Source organism: Rhincodon typus, chromosome 24 (genome assembly GCF_021869965.1).
Source record: "Rhincodon typus isolate 14 chromosome 24, sRhiTyp1.1, whole genome shotgun sequence".
Classification (NCBI taxonomy): Eukaryota; Metazoa; Chordata; class Chondrichthyes; order Orectolobiformes; family Rhincodontidae; genus Rhincodon; species Rhincodon typus.
In genome coordinates this window covers 29,583,466-29,607,187 of record NC_063355.1, presented here as the reverse complement: position 1 = coordinate 29,607,187, position 23,722 = coordinate 29,583,466, and the positions used below count along the sequence as shown (strand labels likewise).

The following is a 23,722-nucleotide window of genomic DNA, read 5'->3' as shown; positions in this document are numbered from 1 at the left end:
GTTCATTCACAGGATGTAGGTGTTATTAGCCAGGCCAGGTTATACAGCCATTGTTGCGCTTGAGAATTTGAGTTGTCTTCTTGAACCACTGCAGTTTGTGTCATGTCTGAAAATAAAGTCACCAAAATCCCAGAGGAGCACTCTCTCATAAGAGACAGACAATTGTTGGTGAGTTTAATCTGACAGTCATCACACCTCAGGCAAGCGGCAAGGGGCAAGGCTGAGAAAGCTGAGCCTTCGCGGTAACCTCAGCCAATGCAGGAATTGAACCCACAGTGTTGGCATCACTCTGCATCTCCCCTATAAACTCTGATTTGTAAATGACAATTGCCACCCCCTTGAATTGGAATAGTTCCAACAAATACGGCACAGTTGCTCAGTGGTTAGCACTGCTGCCTCACATCACCAGGAACCTGGGTTCAATTCCATCCTCGGGTCACTGTCTGTGTGAAGTTTGCACATTCTCCCTGTGTCTGCGTGGGTTTCCACTGGGTGCTCTGGTTTCTTCCCACAGTGCAGAGATGTGCAGATTTTGTGGATTGGCCATGCTAAATTACCATTGTGTTCAGGGATGTACAAGCTAGGTGAATTAGCAATGGGAAATGCAGGGTTATAGGGGAGTGGGTCTGGGTATCATGCTATTCGGAAAGTTGGTGTGACCTTGATGGGCTGAATGACCATCTTTCACAGTGTAGCGATTCTATGAATATGCTGTTCTCAGCAATTATGTTGAGCTCCCTCCTTGAAGAACATATTGATGGCGAAATTGCCAGAGCACACAGCCATCTATTATTGCCTTAACTAACCCAGAGAACTGATTGTGTGAGGACATAAAGATTGAGTGAGATTTTGAGAATGCCTGTTCCACTGGTGGGGTCTTACACTCACCGTGTATGGCTGAGGACCTTTTGAGGAACTTTTGATGCAATGGAGCTTTGCAAAAGTAAACCCCGGAGTTTCTGGTGACAGTGTTGGCTCTGAGCATTGACCTCAACATTGATGTGATTTAGTATGAGGTCTTTGCACATCCCCCTCAAAAATGTTTCAACAACTTTCTTGCAACTAAAGAACTGGAGGGTGTGCTATAGCTTACAGGTTTTATTTCTTCATTTTTGTTTTTCTCTTAGGAGTTGTCACATTTGGAAATTCACAACAACAAAGCCTTTTTTTTCATTTGACCCTCGGTTCAACTGCCTTCAGTCGTTTTGGGGATTCGCTATCTTTACAGTGAAAATACAACTTTTACTGGAGCAAGTTATATTTCCCATCCCTTTCCACCTGTTTCTTTTCCAGAATTCATACCCACCTTCACTGGCCAATTCTGTTGCTGGCTCTAAATGCTGCACTGCTTTGTCAAATGCTGGAAGTGCAAGAGAAGTAAAAGGAAGGATTGAGTATTGCAATATCAGACCAAGCCAAAACTAGCCAAGACTGCCCCTGCTACTGATGGGCACCAGACCCAAATTTGCTTTCAATGTAAAATTAATGCTCTCGTTTTTTAGGACAAGCACTTTGCCATCAATATTCCTGTTGTGGATTTGTTTCCAGAAGCACAGCTTGCCTAAAGAAATGTAAAAAAAGGAGCAGGAGTCAGCCATTCAGCCCTTTGAGCCTGCTTTATCATTCAATAAGATCATGGCCATCCTTCAATTCAATTCGGTACCCTGTTTCTACTTTCTCCCCATAATCTTTGATCCCTTTAGAAATATCCTTCTTGAAAACAATGTTTGTCTTTTGGACAAGTATCTTCTTGAGTGGTGCAGTGGATGGACTCAGCAAATCAGGAACATCCTCCCATCCTTTAATATTTCAATCAGTCATTATTGTCATTTTTATGCCAAATAGGAAGAGAGATGAACAGGACTGGAAGGAGAGTAAACCTTCATTCCCATATAGGGCAGGTTGAAGGTGACTCATACTTCATATGGTAACTATTAACCAGCATTGTTAGATTCAATCCATTAATATCCTCAGATCTTCTGACAGCACTCATTTTTCTCAAGGGAGCATTGCTTCACCTGTCTTTGGATGGATTGGGATCTAGGTAATATGCAGGAAAAAATGGCAAAGTGTTAGGTTGAAATGTGACTTGAACAGACTGGAGCATGAAACATTGTGAATGCTACACGAAACACTGCCCTCTGTGAATGCAATGAATCATTCATCGCCCCTGGAAATACTGGAGTTGGCAGCCCCATTACTTCTTGGGCCTGTATTGTCACCATCAGTGAGTCAGAGTACTGGCTGGGTCTAACGCTGCGAGACAGAATCATTTCCAAGTTTGGCAGTTTGGCTCTTAGGAGATGAATGTTTATTTACTTAGGGGATTGCACTGACATGGCTGAGGGCTTGGGTTCTGATGGCAGTTGAAGAGTTGTGGATAAACAAGGAGTGTTAGTGGTCATTACAGCCTGAGATGTCCTAGACCCACATGCTAGCAAAATGCCACACTAGTTTTGCATTTGGAGGTAATTGTCAATGGTTCAATGCCTGATGTTATTAAATCACTCTCCTGATATTAGACCTGTGCTTCCTATGATAGCGAACAAGGGAATTATGTCAACCCTCTATAAATTTAGGTCCAATAAACAATTGATCCTCTTCCAGTGGGCATAAACTTTTGTGTGTGTTTGTTGTGTGTGTGTTTGTTGTGTGTATGTTTGTGTGCGTGTATGTGTGTGAGAGAGAGTGTGTGTTTGTGTGTGTGTATGTGTGTGTGAGAGAGAGTGTGTGTGTGTGTGTGTGTGTGTGAGAGAGTGAGAGAGAGAGACCTTTCATCTTTGTTACATACAACAACACTAGGTACAGCACACACCATGTCAAAGAGAATGATCTACACTTGCCTGGTACTTTGTGACTCACATGTGCCCCAGCATCAGTTCCAGTACATGTATAGTCAACACAGGGCAAAGTGGAACAATAGTGAACTTTTGAGTGGATATAAGGATAACAGATATATGAGGGTCATCAAGAAGTCAAAGGAAAAATGTAGAGACAGAACATGGACGGCCTCAGATCTAAATGACTACACTACTTTCATCACTGAATCTAAGTGACCAGCATTCATTTTAAAATTGCTTCATTGTTATTACTAGAATTTCTAAATTAATAATATGAGATAATCCCCACAATAAGTATCAGGATTAGTGCTTTGAAAGAAAAGCGTATTTTTTTGACTGTCTAATCATGAACTTGTAACGAATCTAGAGTAAAAATTGAAAATAAAAAGTGGGCAAAGCACCAAATGACTTGTGTGTAAAGTAAGAATTTCATAATATATGTATAGATTTGCATACATGTTTATAATTGATGTTATCTACATTGTGACAAATTCACAAGGCCATAAGAAATAGGAGTAGGATATGTAATTCGCTAATTGACTGTGATCCACTATTCACTCAGCTAATAGTTAATCTAATTGTGGTTTCATGCCCACTTTCTTACCTGATCCCCATAACTCCTGACTCCCTCATCAATCTAAAATCTGTCTAACTCAGTCTTAAATATATTAAGTGACCCAACCTCCCCTGTTCTTTGTGCAAGGGAATTCCAAAAACTAACAGCCCTCTGAGATTAAAAAAAACTCTTCATTTCTATCTTAAATGGGAAACCCTGTAATTTTAAACCGCTAGCCCGCAATCTTAGAATCTTATATGTTTGATATAAGTAATCCCATCTGCCTGCAGTTTGTTCATATCCCTCTACTCCATGCTTGTTCCTGTGTCTGATTAAAGGTCTCTTAAACATTGCTATCGCATCTTCTTCAATCACTTCCTCTGGCAGCACATTCCAGGTACCTACCACTCTCTGTGTAAAAGTCTTGCCTCTCACATCTCCTTTAAACTTTCCTCCTCTCACCCTAAACCCATGTCCCCTAATATATGACATTTCCACTTTGGGGAAGAATACCTGGACAGTATCCATTTCTCTTATAATTTTGTATACTTCTATCAGGTCGCCCTCAGCCTCTGATGCTCTAGTGAAAACAGTCCAAGTTTGTCCAACCTCTTCTTATAACTAATACATTCCAGTCCAGGCAACATCCTGGTAAACCTCTTTTACATCCTCTCCAAAGCCTTCACATCCTTCCTATAGCATGGTGACCAGAATTGCACACAATACTCCAAATGTGGCCGAACTAAAGTTTTATACAATTACAACATGATTTGCCAACTTTTGATGCAGTCTCACCAATGACCTGTGCAATTGTAGCAAGACTTTTCTACTTTTATTCCTCTCATAATTCCAGCCAGCATTCCATTTAAACTTCCTAATTATTTGTTGCACCTGCATATTAACATTTAATGATTCACACAAGAAGAGACCCAGGTTCTGTTCTATTGCAGCAGTTTACAGATTCTCTCAATTTAAGCAGTATTCTGCTTTTCAATTCTTCCTGCCAAAGCAGAATCACCTAAGATTTTTCCAAATTATACTCCATCTGTCAATTTTTACCCACTCACTTCACCTATCTGTGTTCATTTTCAGATGCTTTATCGTGACCTCATAACTAGCTTTCCTTTCTGCCTTTGCATCATCAACAAATTTGGTTACAATACAGCCTGTCCTCCCATTCAAGTTATTAACTTCTTGTAGCATATTTTTTTCTCAATGGAATATATTGTTGTTGAGTTATTAAAAATCTCATTACGTATCTGCCACTGCTTCTCTACTGGTTTTTGTTTAACCTATTTTCCCACTCATTTTAGACATCTCTGTCCTCACCACCTTGTAACTGATTGCTTTTATTTGTATGCCACAGAGCTGTTGCTGGTCTGATTGTCAGCTTAGCTTGTTGGTAAAGTCCTAAAATAAAACTAATAATTGCGGTTGCTGGAAATCTGAAACAAGAACAGGGATTGCTGGAGAAACTCAGTAGATCTGGTACCATCTGCAGAGAGAGAGAGAGCAGAGTCAATATTTCAGGTCCAGGGACCCTTCATCAGAACAGGTAAACCCTCCTCTTGCTTCGAGTTAAGAAAGAAACAGCGTCTTGTATTTATGTTGTGTTTTCACAACATCAGAACTTTTCAAAGGGTTTTACAGTCAGTGAAGTGCTTTTGAATTTTGTAAAGATGAGGTTATAGCTGGCATGCCTACTGTAGGCTTTAATCTAGTCTGACACTTTAGGGGAGTCCAAAACTAGACAGCATAGGTTTAAGGTGCGAGGGAAAGGATTTTTTGCATGCAGAGGGTGGTGCATGTATACCATGGAACCCCTACACTGTGGAAACAGGCCATTCAACCTAATAAGTCCACACCAACCCTCAGAAGAGCATCCCACCCATTCCCATCCCCATTCCTGTAACACTGCATTTCCCATGGCTGATGTACCTAACCTACACATTCATGAACACTATGGGCAACTTAGCATGGCCAAACCACCTAACCTGCACATCTTTAGACTATGGGAGGAAACTGGAGCACCTGGCAGAAACCCACGCAGACACAGGGAGAAGGTGCAAACTCCAGACAGACCACAGCCTGAGTGTGGAATCGAACGTGGGTCCCTGGTGCCGTGAAGCAGCAGTGCTAACCACTGAGCCACTGTGCCACCCGTATGGAGCATGCTCCTAGATGAAATAGTGAAGGGGGTTACAACTACAATATTTAAAAGGCATCTGGATGGATACATGAATAGGTTCGGTTTGGACGGATATGAGCCAAATACTGGCAAGTGGGACGAGGTCAGATTGGGATGTCTGTTCAGCGGGGATGAGTTGGACCGAAAGGTCTGTTTCCACACTTAATGACTCTAGGAGTATGCCATTGTCAGAGGTACCATTTTTTGGTTTAAATGTCCCGTTTACCCATTCAGGTAGATGTTAAAGAACAATCAGAAATAAGAGTGGGCCATTCACTCTCAGACATCATTAAATAGATTAGCTCTGAATTTCCTCATCTTTGATCAGAATAATAACATTGCATTCATACCCTGTTCCTCCCTGATTCTGACCCTGTTAAATTTACAAATTGGTCAACAAAGTAACAGTCATCACGCTTCATAAGAAATTAATTGACGGTGAAACACTTTGGCTCTTACTTTCTTTTACTTTTTACAAATGGTCACACTCCCAGCCAATCTCCTCAAAGTTAGAAGTTTGAAAACGTTATTTGAATAAAGGAATAAAGAGTGGCATATCTCAGTTTGCAAGTAATACTGAATTAATAGTAGACACAGTAAAGTTGTGCAGGTGGGAACAAGAGATTACAAAGGGACATAGACAGACCACCACTCTTTCAAGGAAATTAGGGCTAGCCAGCGATAGGGACTATAAAATCCTCTTATTTTTGTGTTCATTAAAATTATGAACTGAAATGAGAACTAAAGCAATATTTTAAATGATTCTGCATACTTTGAAAAGCAAGTAACCTGATACCCATGACAAGCATTGTTTAAACAGCTACTTCAACAAGCAGTAATTGAAGAATAGTTTACAGACAAACTGGAATCGAGAATACTGTATTCAGATGGAGATCTGGTTGGCACAAGAAGTTGATCAGCAAGAACTAAGTCAATAAATCTTGTTAACAAAGACTCGTGAACGGCCTTTCCAGATCTCTCTCCGTCCATGTGTTTTTCTCCCCTACCAGCATGTGTGCGTGTGTGTGTCTGTATATGTGCATAATGGGAAGTTTATAAGGGGATTGTGGTGGCATATGCTACAGTTTAGAACAACTTAACGGTAGCTAGAGTCTAATTACTTGCAATAAATAGTATTTCTGGGTTAAATGCAAAAAAATGGTCTGTGCTTTCCATCAACCTGGATCTGAAAATCAGGTAACTTGGGAAATTTTTGCATACCTTTTAAGTAAAATTTTTAACTTTTGTGACTACTCCAGAAATAGTGGAGCTTGGTTTCCAGCAGCACAGTGAGTTGTGTCAGTGAAAGGGTTTTTAAAAAGATGGCACTGATTGGATGATCACTCCTTTGAAATAGCAGAAAAGAGATCCAAGTTGCCAAGGCCTTTTGGCTTCCATTCATCAGGACAAACACAAGAATGCCAAATTTTAAATGATCACAAGAATATACAGTACAGGAGAAAATAAAACTAAAGGGTGCTGCTGGATTGGCAGATCGACTGTGATTGATTGATAGATTATGATTTGTCCTGATGAGTTTAAAAGAGGGAAAGCTTCAGTAAAATGATTCACTTTTTAGTAACATTCATGTTCCCTTCTACCAAGTCATTGTTTGATTATAGATATAAGTCTGCATCTGCACCTTACTGCTAAAAAAAGCAGTTTATTGGTTTGCACGGGCCCTGTATGACTAAGTATTCAGACAGACTTCAGACGGATTAAGGGAGCATCATTACCAAAGTTAGGATTCTGCGGACACCCATACGGAGGCATATTTATTAAAAAAAAGACCCCGCCAGCTTTGGATGGGCATCCAACGCCACCTGTTCAGTGGAGCAAGATAAAAATAGTGGCACTGCATTTCACGATGTCACTAGGTTTGTTAAGTGATTTGGAAAATTTTAATCACCACCCTCTCTGTGTTTCTTTCAGGTGGGGCAAGGTTAGAATGGCCTCCATTATATCTGTAGGTCAAAATGACCTTGCTTCCTTGCATAAAAATGTAAACTTTGAATCGTATCAATTCCAAGTAGGGGGAATTGTTAAAACGTAGTGGACCGAAACAAGGAGAGTGAGTTTAATTGCTGGAAATCGTCAAAACACCCTGATAACTGGAAATAAACGCCTTGCAGCCCCTGAAGATGTTTCTGTTGGTTGTTAATGGGTTAATGCTGTCAAAATCTTTTTTTTTTTTAAAATATATGTAGCTGTGCTGTTTAGAAATACTTGGATTTGTTGTAGCAACCGAGCTCCTTTACATAGTTGGAAACACTTTATTTAAACAAACATGGATGCAGTGCCCAGTCTAAATGTGTAATTTATTAAAACCTTGGCAACATGCTGCTTCTTCTCAAAGAAAAATGAAATCTCTCTTGCAGATTTGGTTAAAGAGACAAAAATTGCCCTTTTTCCTTTGCCTGTCTAGACTCCATTTCAGAGCTGTCACAAATAAAGATTTTCGCAAAAAATCAAATTTTGTTAACATAGCTTTCCAACAACCTCACTTCAGAGCACGTAAAAATTTCATTTATTTTTATTAAGCTGTCTTACTGTATTTTCCTTCTGCCTCCCTCCTCTCTGTTGTCCCCTAAATCACATCTACCTACTCCTTCACTGAGCTGAATTGTTCATTTCTTTCTTTGCTTCCAATGTCACTGAATATCACAATCTATTTGATACCAGGCAAACAATAGATTATATGATTGAAAAATGATTCTTGGTAAAGCTATTCCTCAAAACTACTGTGCCAGGTGTAGTAGGAACTGCAGGTGCTGGAGAATCTGAGATAACAAGGTGTAGAGCTGGATGAACACAGCAGGCCAAGCAGCATCAGAGGAGCATCAGAAAATTTTCTGAAGAAGGGTCTAGGCCCGAAACGTCAACCTTCCTGCTCCTCCGATGCTGCTTGGCCTGCTGTGTTCATCCAGCTCGACACCTTGTTATCTCTACTGTGCCAGGTGGTTCGGTACATAATAACATTACAGTTTCCCCACTTTAACGATCCCTTTTCCAGGCAATTTCTTTGCTCATTAATTGCTTTAAGTGAAATATTCAGAGGCTGTACTCTGGCAGATTCAGAATTTACAAACTGATACATTGGTGGAATGTGTGTGATCTGGCTGTAAACCAGTTAACACATAAAATGTAGGTTGTATGCACTGTGACAGGTGCTAATCTGGACTGTAAACACGTAACACCTTATAAATAAGGTAAGTTGAGCAATTCATTAAGAAGTGTGACAATTGTTGAGAAATCTGGATAATAATTAAATTGTATGCAGAATATAATGTGGTAAGTATAATATATCTGTAAATTGAGCTCTATAGCAATCCACATGTAATGCAGAAAGTTATCACTGAAATGTTTAAAACTCGAGTGGTAGGTGTTGCATAATGGTGTAGGGGTCTGAATGGGGTTAATGCTGAGGAGTGCCTTAAGCACTACTCAATACTGTGATGTGATTTGGACTTGGGGGTGAGAACACCTTACAATCTCAAAAGAATAAGACTGGATCTTCTTCATTTCTGTAAATATGTCTCTCACATGAATGTAAGAACAAGAATAGCAAAAAACAATACAGAACAGGAACTAGCCCTATGGCCCTCCCAGCCTGCACTGACACATTTTGCCCTTCCATACTAAAATTGTCTTCAGCTACATGGTCCGTATCCTTCTATTCCCTTCCTGTTTATGTATTGGTGTCTCTTGAATGCTGCTATTATGTCTACTTCCACCATCTCCTCTGGCAGTGCATTCCAGGCTTTGTGTGAAAAATTGCCTCGTACATCTCTTTTAAACTTCCCCCTCTTCACCTTGTTCCTGTGTCCCCTAGTAATTGACCCCTCCACCCTGGGAAAAAGCCTCATACTTTCCACTCTATCCATGCCATTCGCAATCTTATAAACTTCTATCATAGTATATAGCACTACCATGCAATAAACAATATCTTGGTTAAGACAAGTTGGCTTCTTCTCGTTAGACTATCAATAGGTTTTCCTCTACCACTATAGACCAAGTAGCTCTTGTGGATGCCATCTGTCACATTGGGCTCTAAGTACCAAATACGGAGGGAGTCGGGGGAGGGGGTGGGTGTGGGAATGGTATTTGTGGCTGGAGTAGTTTTCTACTCAAATCCTTCTTTCTACCATTTTCAATAAAACATTGGACCAAATTAAAACAAATTAGAATTGATAGCCCCTAAGTTTAAAAAGAATCAAATCAACAAGGAAACTCTCAAAGTTAAAAATTAAAATATCATTTTGGATGGATAATGATGCATTCTTGTCCCCAAGGTAGCCATGACTCATGGTAATCCTTGTGTCTAGATTTCTTAATCAACCTGTTTAGGAATGTTATCAAAAGGCTTTGGAGTAGGTGGGACTTAAATCCAGACCTCCTGGTCTATGGTAGGGGCACTACCACTGTACCACAAGAGTCCTCAATCCTCCATTCCATTCTTTTAAATAAACAAAATTTACTTATACAGCCCCTGATGGGCATTCAATACTCTTGTCTATGATGAGCCTAAAGACCTGTCTAATTGCCAATGGTGGAGGATAGATCGCTACAGAGTCTTGTCAAGAAAAGGTACTTGTCTTGCATTATAAGGTATAGTTTCTTATGTGACAGCATTACCTAGTTAGGTATAATTACAACTATCAGGAACCAGATTTGGTATGGCTTTTTCCATTGAGACCTTGTGTGAGACTAATGGCTTTGTGACAATGTGAGATAATCTGGTTTGTGTAGGTAATGTAACTTCAATATGCCAAATGGTGGAAGCAGCATGCAACTTACAGAGATGAGCAATCTCATAACCAACAGATCTAAGCTCTGTGGTCCCTGTCACATCAATTTGTTATTGATGGTGGACAATTAAGCAACCAACAGGAAGCAGAGTCTCCCCAAAATATCTCTATCATTAATGCTGAGAGAGCGCAACGCATCAGTGCAAAAGACAAGGCTGAGGTATTTGCATCCAGCTTCCGCTGGAAGTGCAGAGTGGATGATCTATCTGGTCTTGCCTTAAGGTCCGCAGCATCAGAGATTCCAGCCTTTAACCAATGCAATTTGCTCCACATGGCATCAAAATAGCTGAACATAGCAAAAACTGCAAAGGCGACAGACTCTGGCGATATTACAGCAATGATACTGAAAACCTGTGCTCCAGAAATAGTTGTAGCCATTAGCCAATATGTTCCAGGAGAGCTAGGACACTGGCATTGACCCTAAAATGTGGAAAATTGCCCAGATATGCCCTGTGCACAAAAGCATCCGATTATTGTCCTATCAGTCTGCTCTGAACCATCAGCAAAGTGATACAGAGAGTTATTGACAGTGTTATCAAGTGGCACTTGCAAAGAAATAATCTATTCATTGATGCTTACTTTTGGTTCTGCCAGGGCTACTCGGCTTCTGACCTCATTACAAATCGGGTCCAAACATGGACACGAGCTGAATTTCAGAAGTGAGGTGAAAGCGACTGACCTTGATATCAAGGCTGTGTTTCACCAAGTTTGCCATCAAAGAGTCCGAGTAAAGTTAGCGTCAATGGAAATCATGAAAAATTCTCCACTGCTTGGAATCATACCTGAGACAAAGAAGATGATTGTGGTGGGTGAAGGTCAATCATTTTAGTCCCAGGGCATCACTGCAGAAGTTCCTCAGATTAATGTCCAAGGCCCAAACATCTTCAGTTGCTGCATCAATGACCTTACCTTCATTACAAGGTCAGAGCTGGGGGTTTGTACGCTGATGATTACACAAAGTTCAGTAGCATTCATGATTCCTCAGATACTGAAGCATGAGGATCCACATGCAGCAAGCTTTGGACATTGTACCGGTTTGGGCTGCTAAGTGACAAGTAATATTTGTGCCACATATGTGTCAGGCAAAGATCATCTCCAAAAAGGGAGTGTCTACCTTTCTAACCATCTTGACATTCACTTGAATTATTCTGGCTGAATTCCCCCCACTGACAGCATTCCACCATTGACCAGAAACTGTACTGGGCCAGCCATACAGATACAGTGGCCATAAAAGAAGGTCAGAGAGTAAGAATTCAGCAGCAAGTCACTCAACCTCATTCCACCCTAATGCTCACAGTGCCAAGCTCTTAATGAGGAATGATCAAGTAGTTACTCACACAAAAAAAAGATTCATGAGGTAGCAAAGAATAGAATAGAAGAAACGCCAAAAGTATTTTTGGCTGAAATAGATGTTTCGGACAACAATATATATGTCAATGGCTACCTCACTAATTATAAGCTAAATACAGGTAAATGTCACTGTACTATCAGAAAGTATGCCATTGGTTAAGAAACATAGTCTGCAGCCAGCAGCAAAGCAGTTACATGGCCCAGGAGGTATAGCACTTAAGATTAAAAGTAAGTTACAAGTAACTCTGTAACACAAGTTATGCCAAATAGTACAGAATATATACGTACATCACAACAAGAATTCTCACTCTTGAGCACAAATCTGTGTTTTGACCTGAATCTTATTTAAATGGGGGAAGAGTCAAATTAGTTAAAGTCAATAAGCGACTGGTCAAAGAACATTCAGTCATTGGACAGACAATCATGCAATAATTAGTAAAACGGCAACTAGTAGGACATTTCACAGGGCTCTCTATCTCAAGGCAAAATCTAAACAGAAGACAATCCAATTGAGATAAGCAGGTTTTGCAAAAGAACTTGGTTTCAAGCTGTCTGTAAGATGGAAATCTGTGACTAAACTTGATTGGCTGAAATGTTTTCTACCGTTGACACTGCTGAAGCGAGAAAAAGAACAAACACTGAAAAGATTGCAAGAAACAGCGAGGTTTGTGAGAAAGCACAATCATTCAGATATTTAATGAGCAGCATGCGCCACTTCAGCTCATTGGTGAACCTTCAGATGAAGTCATTCAAAGTGCGGCACAATGTGGTGAACAAACAGCACTACTGTCTGACGTCAGATGCAGTAAGATGTAAGATCAAGGAGAATATTTCTTTATCTTTCCAGAAAACATCCTCAATGACAGTGACAAAAACTGTGCCAAGCAAGAAGTAATCCTCAAAATTAGAACGGAGGGGTTGAACATATTGGTTTCACCAGTAGTACAGTCACCATAGGAAATGAAAGCATTCAACATAATCAACAATGAAGCAAAATGTTGACTTGGTTCAGGACAGATTTACTAGCTGATGGAGAATAAAAATCTTCTGGCACAAATTGAAAATGTGGTACATTCAGCTCTGTGGTGGCCACCACTGGGAAGCAATGACCAAAGGTAAGTACACAGTCAAGAAGAAACAGTCTGGTTCAGAAATTCAGGATACTGTCAAAAAGATGTAATTGCCTAATCCAGAGTACAACACAAAAAAACAAGCAAAATCTAAGAGATGAAAGGTCTTCCAGTTTAAAGGGAGTCACAAACCTCGTGCTGTCAGGAACAGAGTCAATGTCAACAATTTTCAAACCAGAGACAAACAAGTAAGTCTGATGAGAACACATTCTAACAGAACAGTGAGAACTCCAGGCTGCCTGAGTTTGTGAAGTTACAGTCTTAAGTGGGAAATGTCACACTGCTAAAGGTAATTATATCCACAAAGTTATATATAATTAAAATGGAAAAAAATGCTTGGGAGGAGATGTTGCTCAGGTTTGGAGTAGATTTGTAGCTCGGGTTGTGGGTGTTGAGGTTGGTTGGCTCGCTGAGCTGGTTTCTTGTTTCGCAGATGTTTCGTCACCATGCTGGGTAACATCCTCAGTGCATGATGTTGCATGAGGCGTAAATGTTCGGAAAGCTTAATATTAAGGAGTGCCTTAAGCACTGCCCAATATGATATTGACACATGGATGTTCAGGGAGAGCAACTTCAGTTCTTGAAGGAGTAAAACCTACCATTTTGGTTTTCCTCGTAGTGTTTGTAACAATATCTATCATAGCAATGTAATTTGTACGTAATTAATATAAAGCAATAAATTACACCTTGTTTAAGACAAAAACCTCTCCAGCATAGGTAACCATGTGGTTTCCCCCCACCACATGAGACCAAGCAAGCTCTGTAGATCCCTATCAGGGAAGACAATCTATCAGAGATAGCAGGAACTGCAGATGCTGGAGAATCTGAGATAACAAGGTGTAGAGCTGGATGAACACAGCAGGCCAAGCAGCATCAGAGGAGCAGGAAGGCTGACGTTTTGGGTCAAGACAATCTATCAGTTAGCTCATTCAACATTATAAGCAGTAGTGAGGATTCGTCTTACAGCAGTGGGCAGGCTCTGAGGTGTAATATACTTTGTAAACATCAAAGAGCACCAAATAGGGTAATAAATTATAAACCAGTAATACATAATCTGGACTTCAAATGGGTTTATGCTTGTGCAACCTTTTGTTTATCCCCACTTTAAATTGCTCCTCAATTGCCGGTCATGCCTTCAGCTATCTCAGCCTTAAACACTGTAATTCCTTTACTCAGCATCTGATCCCCTCCCTCTCTTCGCCTTCAAGGTGCTGCTTAACACACACCTCTTTGATTAGGATTTTGGTTCACTCTCCATGTGGGGTTCAAGGTCAAATTTTACTTGATAATTTTCTTCTGAAGTGCTTTGGGACATTTTATTAACATAAAGGTGCTATATAAATGCAAGCTGTCACTGTACCTTACTATCACTGTAATCCGTGTAATATGTACTGGTAGCAGAGTAATACACATGTGATGTAAGTTTTCAATAGAGTATCATGTATCAACTCTACAAAATACTGTTTATTTGCCAGGAGAACTCAGTCCAGTAATTCTGTGGGTATTGACCTGACTTTGGGTTGATAGAAATTTTCAATTATTAGCCATTTCTGACTCTCTGCACCTCTCAGCTACTAACTGAGTTGGACCTTGGTGCAGTTGATTGTATGTGTTTGGAAGATCCAGTGGTTAATGGCTTATAATTGTTTTGGAATGCTTGGAAACATTACTGTTAAAGAAGAGATAGTAGGAACTGCAGATGCTGGAGAATCCGAGACAACAAGGTGCAGGGCTGGATGAACACAGCAGGCCAAGCAGCATCATAGGAGCAGAGAGGCTGAAGTTTCGGGCCTAGACCCTTCATCAGAAAAGGGGGAGGGGAAGGGGGTTTTGAAATAAATAGGGAGAGAGTGGGAGGCGGATAGAAGAGGGATAGAGGAGAGGATAGGTGGAGAGGAAACAAACAGGTCGAAGAGGCGGGGATGGGGCCAGGAAAGGTGAGTGTAGGTAGGGAGTTAGGAAGGGGATAGGTCAGTCCAGGGAGGACGGACAGGTCAAGGGGGCGGGATGAGGTTGGTCGGTAGGAGATGGAGGTGCGGCTTGGGGTGGGAGGAGGGGATAGGTGGGAGGAAGAACAGGTTAGGGAGGCAGGGACGAGTTGGACTGGTTTTGGGATGCGGTGGGGGGAGGGGAGATTTTGAAACTTGTGAAATCCACATTGATACCATTGGGCTGCAGGGTTCCCAAGCGGAATATGAGTTGCTGTTCCTGCAACCTTCGGGTGGCATCGTTGTGGCATTGCAGGAGGCCCAGGATGGACATGTCGTCTGAGGAATGGGAGGGGGAGTTGAAATGGTTCGCGACTGGGAGGTGCAGTTGTTTATTGCGAACCGAGCGTAGGTGTTCTGCAAAGCGGTCCCCGAGTCTCCGCTTGGTTTCCCCGATGTAGAGGAAGCCACACCGGGTACAGCGGATGCAGTATACCACATTGGCAGATGTGCAGGTGAACATCTGCTTGATGTGGAAAGTCTTCTTGGGGCCTGGGATGGGGGTGAGGGAGGAGGTATGGGGGCAGGTGTAGCACTTCCTGCGGTTGCAGGGAAAAGTGCCGGGTGTGGTGGAGCTGGAGGGGAGTGTGGAACGGACAAGGGAGTCACGGAGAGAGTTGTCCCTCCGGAAAGCAGATAAAGGTGGGGAGGGAAAGATGTCTTTGGTGGTGGGACTCGGGGACCGCTTTGCAGAACACTTACGCTCGGTTCGCAACAAACAACTGCACCTCCCAGTCGCGAACCATTTCAACTCCCCCTCCCATTCCTCAGACGACATGTCCATCCTGGGCCTCCTGCAATGCCACAACGATGCCACCCGAAGGTTGCAGGAACAGCAACTCATATTCCGCTTGGGAACCCTGCAGCCCAATGGTATCAATGTGGATTTCACAAGTTTCAAAATCTCCCCTCCCCCCACCGCATCCCAAAACCAGTCCAACTCGTCCCTGCCTCCCTAACCTGTTCTTCCTCCCACCTATCCCCTCCTCCCACCCCAAGCCGCACCTCCATCTCCTACCGACCAACCTCATCCCGCCCCCTTGACCTGTCCGTCCTCCCTGGACTGACCTATCCCCTTCCTAACTCCCTACCTACACTCACCTTTCCTGGCCCCATCCCCGCCTCTTCGACCTGTTTGTTTCCTCTCCACCTATCCTCTCCTCTATCCCTCTTCTATCCGCCTCCCACTCTCTCCCTATTTATTTCAAAACCCCCTTCCCCTCCCCCTTTTCTGATGAAGGGTCGAGGCCCGAAACGTCAGCCTCTCTGCTCCTATGATGCTGCTTGGCCTGCTGTGTTCATCCAGCCCTGCACCTTGTTGTCTCGGATTCGCCAGCATCTGCAGTTCCTACTATCTCCAATACAATAGCTGGACAGGTCTGCTTTATTACATTGGAAAACCAGCAAAACAGATTTCCTGGATTTCATATTTATGTGCATGAGAACTTGCTTTGTATAAATTGGCTGCTGCTTTTGCCTGTATAAACTGCAACACAGTAGTCTGTTAAATGCTCCAGGAAAACTTGAAATATAGTGTGACAGCAACCAGTAGGTCTGAGGCTGTGAGTTCTGAGGTGATTAACTCAATCTCTTGATTCCATCCTCGGGTGACTCTGTGTGGAGTTTGCACATTCTCCCCATGTCTGCGTGGGTTTCCTCTGCGTGTTTCAGTTTCCTCCCACAGTCCAAACATGTGCAGGTTAGGTGGATTGGCCATGCTAAATTGCCCATAGTGTTCAGGGGTGTAAGTTTGGTGGATTAGACGTGGGAAATACAGGGAAAGGGTAGGGGGAATGGGTCTTGGTGGCATGCTCTTTGGAAGAGCAGTGTGGACTTGTTGGGCCAAATGGCCTGCTTCCACACTGTAGGGATTCTATGATCTATGATCTATGATCTTGAATGCAAATCCTCGTTCTACAAGGCACAAATGAAGAATATGGTGAAATACTTTCCACTTATTTGGATGAATACAGCTTCTACAACAGTCAACAGTCAGGAAAAAGCAGCCCGATTAATCAGGACCCCACCCACCACCTTATATATTCATAACCTCCATTGCCTGCACACAGAGGCAGCAGCATATACCATCCACAAGATTCACTGCTCAACTTGTCATGGGTCTTTTGACAGCACCTTCCGAACACATAAACCCTACGACCAAGGACTCAGGCTGCAGATACATCAGAGGTTCACTGACTGCAATCACCCCCAACACTATCCTGACTTGGAACAATACTACTGTTCCTTCACTGTTGCTGAATCTAAAACCTGGAACTCCTTTCCAAACTGCAGTGTGAGTGTACTTCTGCTAAAAAGTCTGGAATGGTTCAAAAAGATACCACAATTCAACCTCTCAAGGGAATTAGGGACGGGCAATATAGGTTGCTTTTGCTAATGATACTCAAATATATGAAAAGAATTTAAGAACTATATGAATGTAAATTTACTTATTCTTTCATTGTAAAAAAGATAAATTCAAGGGGATGGGATAATAACCCAGCATTGGAACACATACAATTCCCAAATTCATTGTAATTTAATTAATTTCTAAATTCAGTATAAAATATCATTACTGCAAGAATGAAGTCAGATTCCATTATGGCCTTACTAGGAATCTGTCTTGTTTTTTTGCTTGGTTCTCAACAATTTAGAGACTACTGTTGCCACTTTACAAGCAGCTTTGTATTGTGGGATTGCTCCCAGCAAGCATTGGACTAATCCTAGCCAAACCCTGACTGTTTCCAGCGTGTGGACGGAAGACCTTTGTCCAATTAATATGGACTGAATTCAGATAAGGAGGCTGCACCACACATTCTCTAGGATTCTCTTTTTCCCCTTTCCTCCACACTAAACAATTGAATTCAACCTCTTGCTGATCCATTGACTCATCCATTTCCACAAATGTCTATCTTCCCTTGGTGATGTGAAATCTTCCAGAGCTCATGGAAAGTGCAAGAAACAAAAGTTCTTAGTTAAATTCTTTCATGCTTCCCCATCTTAACTGAACCACTAAGCTCTGTGGCAAAATGCAGAACATCCAACACTGGGTCAGTTGCACAAAGCTTACTGTGTTTTGAAAGAGGTCTCAATGCTAATTAAGAACACCTTTGAAAATGTGTTGGAGATTGTCAGGTCAGATCAGATGGCGATGATTAAATGTTCCATTTGATAAATGCTGCTAGAAGCTGGAGATGCCAGCCAGGTCTGAATAGTAAGGGAATAAGATCAAATGAAAATTCTGAGGCTGATATCCTGACAGTCACTAACAAGGAACGTTCATTGTCCAGATGTTAAAGTCAACATAAAAAAGAGCAGGTCCTTGTTGTACCAACTCATTCCCCTCTTAGTATTGGCCCAGGATTTCTCAGGATCTCCTAGGAGGAAACATAGTAATGCAGGAGAGGATATTACTGGCTTCCTTACCATTTCTGTTATAGTCTTGCTGATGGAGCATCCAGAGGCAAAGAGACCCTACCACATTATAGTATGGTTCATTGCAGAAGCTTCCTGATGTCAGAGAGTCTGGGGATGGCTGACAGCAAAGTGAAGGGGACTTGGAAGGCTAGGTGAACAGTTATTATCCAAGTGCCCGTCAGGCCTGCAGTTCTCTCTGAACTTTGTGTTCTTCTGCTAGCAGAAGGCCAAGCTAACAGGAAGAAGTTACTATGCCCTCTGAATTTCTGTGTAAAGCAGGCATACTGCCCTCTCCACTGCTGACACAGAGAGATCTTAGACAAATTTCTCCAATGCTTGGTTGGTTACTTTTGATAGTTAAGAAATTTTTAAACAGAATTTTCCCATGGGTGATTAGATAGCTGAGTTAGAACCCAACATGGGATATTGTGGAAGACATGGTTTCATTGTGGTCTTCTCTACTTCTTTACACCTTTGCATTTGAAATGAAAGAGAGCTTTCAAAGGTTTAATGTGTTTGATAGTTCAATGAAAACAAATTTTTAAAAAAAGGCAGACTATTCCTCCTCACCCAATAATTGGTGTTAATATGGAACTTGCTACCCTAGGGGGCAGTTGAAGTGAATAGTGTAGATGTATTGAGCGAGAAATGAGACAAGCATCTGAGAGGGAAAGAAATAGATGGTTAATTAATGATTAATTATTAGAAATTAATAATTATTAAATTATTAAAAATTCATAACAATTAATTTGGATGAGAAAGGATGGAAGGAGGCTCAAATGGAGCACAAATGTCAGCATGGACTGATTGGGCTGAATGGTCTTTTTCTGCACTGTGTGTCCTCTGTATTCCTGAGTAAGTGAGATGTTTTGCTGTAGCAGCATATCACTGTTATATATTGATACTGCAATTGGATTTCAGGTTAGATTCTTTCAGACTTTTCATTCCCGTACTTTGGTTGATGAAGTTCAGTCTGTTTTTGGGGCCACTTGTCCAATGTTGTCATGGTAGTCAGTTTCCACCTTATCCAACCATTACCAATGTTGCTGTTTCAGATAGACTGAGATAAACAGTCCACAGACTTGCAGGCAAATCCCCTGTTTCTCAGCAACTGATGGAATATTGTTTGGTCTGTTTTGTCTAACGACAAAAAGGAGAGGAGATATTTTAACACAGAAGCATAATTCTGCAAATTCTGTAATTCTGAAATGAGAACAGAAAATGCTGGAGAAACTCAGCACGTTTCACAGCACTGGGAGATGGTTTATCTAATTTGAATCCCTCCATCTAACTAACTAATACGCCTTTTGCAAAGCGACTGTCACTAACAATCGGTTCATATCTTGCTCCTTTTATACATAACTAATAGCGGGAGAATGTCTCTTGCTAGCACACACCACAGACTGTTATTGGTTCTATATTAGGAATTTATTGGTGTAGAACACAATATCGGTGCTTCAAGAGTGAGTTTGAACATATTAACATCCAGGGATTTAAGAATGAAATTGACTTCAGCAGTATAAAGGTTACATACTATGCAATTTGTAGCATTTCTGTTTGTTCAGACGGATAACAGTTATTCACTGTGTAACTACAGAGGCCTTCTGTTTATTGAACAGGGCAAGGATTACTCACTATATAGCAATAGAGTTGCACTGACCAAGTTTCCTGGGATGAACGCCTGAGAAATGCCTGGAATAGATGCAGGCCAAGCATTCCCACCCCTTCCATCTCATTTTCCTCTACTTTTGCCAGAAGAAACAAGCTTTATAATCTTGGCTCCAGCCTCCTTAAGATTGGAGGTAGGTTCCTTGTTTTGTTTTTAGAGACTAGGAGCCAGGGTTCGGCAGGAGGCCTTTGGCTGCAGATCTCCAACAGCAATCAGAAGATCTCCAACCATGGCAGCCAATGACCTTGTTGTCGGCTTTGAAGGCCTGCAGAAAAGATCAACGTTTCTGCTCCACTTTCTGGTGCATGGTTCTACTTGGGAGAAGCTTTGGACTTGCGGGCTTAACTGGGGCCACATTAACTCCTGGCTGACAGATATGGATGCATTCAGATCTGGAGAGTGCTCTGCTGCGCTGGTTTGCTGCAAATTTACCTCAGAGCAAGGCAGACACTCGTTTCCAAGTGTGCAGCAGTTATAGTGCTTTAAAATATCTCAGCAATCATAAAATATCTTGTACACATACTTATCTCATGTCAGCAGTTAGATTGTTCAGTGTATTCAAGCCCTGAGATATCGCCCAGGCTTAAACAATCAAGATAAAGCAAAGAACTCCAGTTACTGGACTTCTGAAGCGAACAAAAACAGAAATTGCTGCGTAAACACAGCAGGTCTGGCAGTATCTGTGGAGAGGAAACAGAGTTAATGTTTTCTGTTCAGTGACTCTAGCAGTGCTGCTAGACCTGCTGAGTTTCTCCGGCAATTTCTGTTTTTCAACAAGTAAGGACTGTGTGTAGATCAGTTACCAGGTTAACATAATAAAACACAGAATATTAAATAATCGAACACTACAGACAGCATTACATTTTGAAGATGCTGCATTATAATCAGTGTCTGAGTTCGAAACTTCCAGTCAAATCAGTATCTGTGTAAACAGCAGGGTAAGAGTTGGACTGAGTTAATGTTCAGGAATTAGGCCATAATACATTTACCAATAGCCTGAATATAACAATAATAATTATTTTCAAGCCAACATTCAGCTATTTCTGTCCTTTCACCCTCTCTCATTATTTTGGTTAAGAATTCAAATCTAGTTTGGTGTTCTGAAGGACGGAGTTTTTGTCAAGAATAATTCCCCTCCTTTTCCTGCCATCTACTCTTACTATTGGACAGCTTCATGTAAACTTACTATCCTCTGGTAGCTTACTTAAGTGATCACTCTTTTTGCATGTGTCTAGATCAATGTCATCCAATAGGATATTGATGCTCGTCAAGACCAGGTCTGCCACGTGATACAGTGTAAATCCAATATCAATTAAAAAAGGCCACTCTTTTGAAAATAGGTTTGTCATATTAAATCATCATCAATTAAGACCGATCCAAGGACTCTTATGGCATCGTGGTAACACCCCTACTTCTGAGTCTGGAGATGTTGGTTCAAGTTTCACCTGCTCCAGAGGTGTGTGATGACATCACTGAACAGGTTGACTCGAAAATATTGAAAATGCAAATGAATGGATCTTGAGTTCAATAAACATTGAAGCGGATGATGACAAATACCACCTGTTAAGACTGATGCACTCAGTCCCAGGGTCAGGAGAACAACTTGAAAAATGTTTCGCTATCTAACTGTTTCCACCAAGTGTGTCTGTTGCATATAGTCTCAAAAGGTGATGATGATCTGTTAACTAAAATGTTCTCTATCTGACAGCATGCTCATTTTATTCAAGAGGAAACTGTATCTCTTTCATCAGAATTAATATATTGGATGATATGGAGATTGAAAGAATTGACAGGTTTCTGTGCATTAGCTTGTGCATTAACTCTTGCCTTGTCACCTGCCATTTCCAAAAACAGCGCCTGGGCATTTAATAGACTTTTGGCTCTTGGCACATCTTCTGTAATCTCTCTTTTTATGCCAATAGTACCTTATCTCTTTCCTTCATTAATTGATTTGCATATTGCTGCATCATATCTGCTTACCAAAATTGCTTATCAGAATCATTCCAGAGCTTCAAAGAAGTGTCGTACTAGATTAGAAACTTTAGCTCTGTCTGTCTCTCCACAGATGCTGCCAGACCAGTACGGTTTCCCCAGCACTTTCTGTTTTAATTTCAGAGTTCCAGCACCAGCAGGACTTTGCTCTTATTTGAGAAAGAACTCAACCGTGGTTTGAGAACTGCCCAATGCACCTCTCATCCCCTTCCACAGGGCAACAGTTGTTCTTCCTCCCTAATGACCTGATGCTCCAGGTCTGGGCTGCTGAGTCACCTGACGATACACAAGTCATGGTGCCTGGTAGAGGGTATTCTTGTTTAGAGTGACCGATAATTGACTGGTGACTGGACTGGATTGAATCAGTCACAGTTGACTTAATTCATTGCGCCTATTGCATGTTGTTGATTTTTCAGGTTTGGTTTAGTTGTACATTGAGGCTAATTGCAACAATCTTATTTCTGCTGTTGCTGATATCAGTTAATACAATATTGGCCCATTTTGATGGAGAGACCTTGTTCATATACGTGACTCTGTAAAACTACTTTCTTGCGTCGAGCACCACGAGACTTGCTGTCGGGGGAAAAAGTGGAAACCAGGCAAAAGGAGCGCACTGCCACACCAAAGCCCCATCCCTCTCTCCCCGCGACCACCTTCTGCCCTAAGTGTGGCACAGCCTGCAGAAGATACATCGGTCTGTAAAGCCATTTATGGACTCACCCGGAGAGCGGAAGAGAATCATCCTCATCTATGATAGACCATCAATGATAATGAATGATGACATTTTAAATTTAAATCTCTTTCAGTGTGTAAAACCAGATTTTTAAGCCTACTTCTTTACCCTGTGGATTCTTCCAACGGAAGCCTGTTGCATCCTTGGTTTTACAAAAGCTTTTGGCAAGATATATTCAAAGGAGTCTCTGCCTCCTTTTCACCCCATTACCTGCAGTTCCTTACTAATCTGGGGCAGTACTGAATGATACAAAGAAGCATGATCCCAAGCTTAATTCCTTGGTCAGTTCTGAGTTAGTGGTTTGTCTCAGTTCGGGCAGCAGTAATAATGCTATAATTGGTTGCCAGACATGCAGACTGGGAAGAGGAAATTAGCTAGACTTTCTCACCCTGGTAGTTCACTATTGACTCCTCTGAGCAGTGTGCAAATTACGTTTGGACTGAATGTAATAATGGGATAGTTGAATAGTGTGCTGCTGATATTCAGTATCACAGATCGCACGTGAAGGATTGGTCAGATTGTTAAAGGATTGAGGGCCACTCCGTATCAGTGGAACCAATTTCCAATAAATTAAAGCCTTCAAGAGAGCGGATGGCAAGAAAATCAAGATGAAAACATAGAAGTGCCACTGGTTACCAGTAACACAGGAACACTCCTGAAAGACAACTGCAGGAGAGAACAGATGCACAGATTGGTTCAAAAAAGGCAATAATAGTCTTATACTGGGAGTAAAGCTGCACTAGATAGGGTTAATGGCTCCAAGTGGTCAATAGACAAATGTGCATTTTATATAATACAAAAAAAGGCAGTGGTTGCTATGGGAACTCGAGGCAGTAGATCTCATTACCGGGGAAGGTTGCATTATCCTCTCTAAGGACTTTCTCTTTTCCATTATTTTTTACCAAAGGTCAGATGTCCTTCGAGGGGGCTGGATAAGTCTGGAAAAGGTGAAACATATTCATGAATGAATTCCCTGGGTGAAGTCAGGAATAAGTCTTCATTTATTTTTCTTTCCTTTGCACCAGTGCGTCTAGAAATAAAAATCCTCAACCAA

At 41.5% G+C, this 23,722-nt stretch overlaps 1 long non-coding RNA gene across 2 annotated transcripts in view; it reads right to left on the bottom strand.

The window, feature by feature from the left end:
- The window catches only part of LOC125485957, a 63,477-nt gene that overhangs the window by 21,013 nt on the left and 18,742 nt on the right, over nt 1-23,722 (bottom strand). The window lies entirely within an intron of this gene.